Source organism: Argentina silus (genome assembly GCF_951799395.1).
Source record: "Argentina silus genome assembly, chromosome: 6".
Classification (NCBI taxonomy): Eukaryota; Metazoa; Chordata; class Actinopteri; order Argentiniformes; family Argentinidae; genus Argentina; species Argentina silus.
In genome coordinates this window covers 851,979-856,678 of record NC_139660.1, presented here as the reverse complement: position 1 = coordinate 856,678, position 4,700 = coordinate 851,979, and positions in this window count along the sequence as shown.

The following is a 4,700-nucleotide window of genomic DNA, read 5'->3' as shown; positions in this document are numbered from 1 at the left end:
AGAACAGCCGTTGTGTTCGCTGGGGCTCGATAGAGAGATGCTGCTCCTAGGAATCAGGGAACTCAAGACATGTTCAGTAGTGGTGTTACTAGAATGTAGGGGAGGCTGTTGGAGGTAGGAATCGGAGGATGAGCTCATTGTAATGCATGGAATGAAGAATGGTATCAATGTATGTGTTATCATTCCTCATTCCATTCCATGCATTGCAATGAGCCCGTCCTCCAATTTCTACCTCCACCAGCCTCCCCTGCTAGGATGACACCCTTGTTTCCCACTCTGAGTCTGAAGTCGGAAGTCCAGGTTTCAGAGGAGCACTTGAACGCACCATCTTATCCCAGCCAGTAGAACAGGAAGTAGTCATAGCGGTAAACAGGAAATTAAAGGGATATCTTTAAACGCTGCTTTCTCCTGGTTTTCCCACGATAACGAATCAGGCTGCGTTTACGTTCGATTAGCCAATCGCCTGCCAGGATGGTTGAACGTCATCTACACAGCGTGGTGAACAGCCAATACTCGTTCCTCTTCTTCAGTGGTGTCAACAAGCACCTGTAACCATAGTTACAACCCACTGTTGTGAACTATTGGCCTGTAAACAGTGGACTAGACTCCTCCCTCCCCAGGTGCCTTGGCCTCCTGTTCAACACTATTGAATGTGTTTTTAGTGACTTTTACTAAACCTGGTCTATGTTCAGATGGGCAAAATGTTCTAGAATATTCGGAAAGAAATACATAGTATAGACCAGATATGCCTCTCTGACATGTAGAGCTAGGAAGCATGTCCAGTTCTATTCGCTGCATTTCTATCTGCAACCAATGTTCCTGAACGCAGCACCGGTTGTGTCTCCTTTGTTGTTTCAGGAGTACAAGCTGGAGTTCTGATCACTCTCATTCACTGCCCCACAGAGTTAATAGGAATGGACCAGTAGAGGCTGGTGGAGGTAGAAATCGGAGGACAGGCTCATTGTAATGCATGGGATGGAATGGTACCAAACATGTGTGTTTGATACCATTCCTCCTTCCATTCCATGCATTACAATGAGCCTGTCCTCCGATTTCTACCTCCACCAGCCTCCCCTGGAATGTACCGGTATCAGAAATATGGTTGAACCTTTTCCAGTCAGGCTCATAATTCTACCAGTCCAGTCCGAAGCTTTTAGGTCTGTGAGGGGGAGTGAAGGAGTATATATTTAGGGGAGAGCCTTCCCCTGCTCCCCCAAACCTCCACACATCCGCTCAGTGTCGGAGGTGTGCTTGGCCAGCTGCTGCCGGCTGTCATTCAGATCCACAGACAACGCCAGCCTGCTAACTGGTCTCTGATGAGCATCATCTAACACAACTAGTTAAATGTTTCTGATGATCCCTTTAAAAGTTTTGAGCCAAAAACAGGTATGTTGTGTGGAACAGGAGTTTGATGTGAGAAAGACTGTTGTTCCAGTTAGGGTGAGAGTACAGAAGTGGAGAGGAGATGGAAGCTCTGTATATCCTGATGATGCTCATCTCAATTCTCCACCGTTCTTCCCTGAAATGTGCACATCATTCGTGTTGACTTGTGCACTTCTCTACATTCACTTAAAAGCATAGGATTGGTGTGTGCATCAATGGGCTCTTGCACCAGTTCCTGTCAGGAGTACACAAGTACACCCTGCAGGGGAAAGAGAGTTGGGACGCACGAGAAGATTCTAGTTGATGTTTCGCTGTATGTTCCCAGTACTGCATTACAGATTGAGGAGTTACTCATATCATCAAGTTATCATGGTAGGAACGATCCCAGCATTCATGGTAGGAACGATCCCAGCATTCATAACCTTCACTGTGTCTTATAAAAAGAAAAACTCCCAATTTTTAGAATCTGTTTTATTTGTAAACATTGTGCAGATGATGAACGCATATTTGCACAAATATGTTGGTCTTCTCTTTTCTTTACTGAAATGATTTCCTTTCCTTTTGAGTTCTGCATCGTATTTGCTGCTGTGTGAAACTCTATTCATGTGTGTACAGACGTGCAGTACCATATTCTCTTGATCTAACAGTAGATGCTGCATGATGATGGTGTTGATTATTGCTTTGCTGTTTGAGGTGGTGGAGGAAGAGGAGGAGGAGGAGGAAGAGGAGGTGGAGGCAGTTGTTCATGTTTCTCAAACGTTGTTTGTACAGTACTGGTCTTACTCTTTGTAATATGAAAAAAGAAGCAATGTCAGGAACAAGCAAACAGGCAACACATACCAGGACAAGATTCTAACTAATTAAAAAACAATTATGGGAAATGTCCCTGTCTCGTGTTCTTTTATGAAACATCAATTAACTTGTTTTGTTTATATTATGACCTGAAAAAAACGGAGGTGATCTGTGCCTGTTTCATCTTTGTTGATGGAGTTATGCGTTATCGGCCTGAACGAGGCTGCTCAACCATATGAGACAGCTGGTGGATCTATCGACAATAGGAGCCTTTACTTTAGGTTAAATAACAGCGTTATTTATCTTTATCTTAATACTTATTCCTTATTTTATATCCTTTATTTGCATTGCTCGTTTTCAATAAAAACTCCTTATTGTATTTGTTCCTTTACTTATTTCTACTTTTCAGTACCATACAAATATCAAATTGATTTATCTTATATACTTTTATATATTACCCATTACTTATACTTTTTATCTTATATTATTATACCAAACTAAATGTTTGTAATGTTTCTGAAGTGGAAGTGATCAGCTGTCAGCTGAGGTGTCTGGGGTGAAGACCGGAAGGAGGGACTTTACCGTTTCCGTTTACCGACCGCCTGCTGTTTCCACCCAGAAGCACCGCGCGAGCGCATACGCCGTACGTCATCACGTGTTTACTGACGTGCGTTTCAGTTTAGCCACGCCTCCGGATGGCTGGGAGCCGCACAGCATTGTGGTCGTTGTAGGATTTCATCATTCGGACATTTTACTTCCTGATCCAATAAAAGGCTATTTTCTCGCTAATTTGCGCACTTTTTTAAAACATTTAGACAACAAAGGCCACTTATAAATTGCTGTTGAGTCGTGGTGACCGTGGGTGAAATGTTCCATTAAAAGATTGGCGCTATTAAAAGATTAATTGTTCCATTCAACTAATACTGGAGTTTCCGTCTCAAGGTGTATTACTGTAGTCACACCACTGCTGGAGGCCGTACCAATGTACAGGGTCCGAATGAAGGGGGAGCCAGGTGGAGCTGACCACCCTAAAGCATCAAAAGTCCAATGTTGGGGGGTCTGTGTAAACACAGACAAAAATGTCTCCATTTATAAATTCATTAAATTCCTCCTCTATGATGGTACATTAAACGGTTATTACAAACACTAACACCTCCATGTTGTCTTGTTTCATGGATTATACCAATACTCCGTTGGCTGCAGTTCCCTCCGCTGACTCACACTCTCAACAAGAACCTAGTTTCTTTTATCGTTCTTGTTTGAGAGAATTTCCCTGGCTGCAGGTGCATCCAAAGTTAATCGTATACAATATTTAATAAAATATAAACTATATATTATAAAGATTACATTTTACAACTGTCAGACTTCAGTAAATAACTGCATCATCCCGTTATATGTGTAACGTGACGCTGGAACTGCCGTGATAAACCCTAAATATTTCATCATGGATGAAATATCATCATGGAATAGAACAAAATAGGTGACTATTAGAATCACTATTAGAATAGGTGAATGTAGAGAAGCCCCTCCCACCAGACAGACTTCACCACTGAGTCCAAATATACCCTTTGATCACAGGGTCATCACTGCTGCACTTACACTAACTCCCCATCAGAGGGCGACATAAGACCTCTGCTTTGGGGCCTGACGATGCGCTGGTGTGATTCCTGTGGAGATGTTATAGTCCCGAGAGAACCTCTGTCCAGTAACTCAATGACTCTCTGGGTTTGGTTTACACACACACACACACACACACACACACACACACACGCACACTCACACGCACAAACACAGTCTCACACACACACACACACACACACACACACACATACACACACACCCACACATCCCCAAAGTACACACTAAGAACAGGGTCATAATTATAGTTAATAATAATTATAATAACTATAATAAGCAGGTGGCGTCTATCTGGCCACAAAACCGCTGTGTCCAAAAAGTGTTGAAATTCCTTCTGTAGGAATATGTTATGGTCATATATGGTATTGTTTCTATAGGCTGGAGGAGGAGACTGGCAGTGAGAGGCGTGAGTGAGTGCGTGCGTGAGTGCGTGCGTGCGTGCGTGAGTGCGTGCGTGCTCAGTCAGAGGTAAGGCAGTGAGAGGCCTTGAGGGGAGACCTGTCTATATATCATCCAAGACACGTTTCCATTGTTGATTTTTCATCAGTCATGGTCTACAGTATGTGTTTAAAATGTTCAATGAAGTCAATCGATTAATTAATCAATCGACAATCCATCAATCAATCACTCAATCACTCAATCAAACAAGTCACTGTCTTGTCTGTCTGTATCCTGTGTGCTTCGACTGGCTCTGTGACAGAATGGGAGGTCATCATGTTGACGTTTCTCTCCCCTCACAGACCTACGTGTCTGTTAGCCCTATGTGTCTGTGTCTGTCAGCCCTATGTGTCTGTGTCTGTCAGCCCTATGTGTCTGTCAGCCCTATGTGTCTGTCAGCCCTATGTGTCTGTTAGCCCTATGTGTCTGTGTCTGTTAGCCCTGTGTGT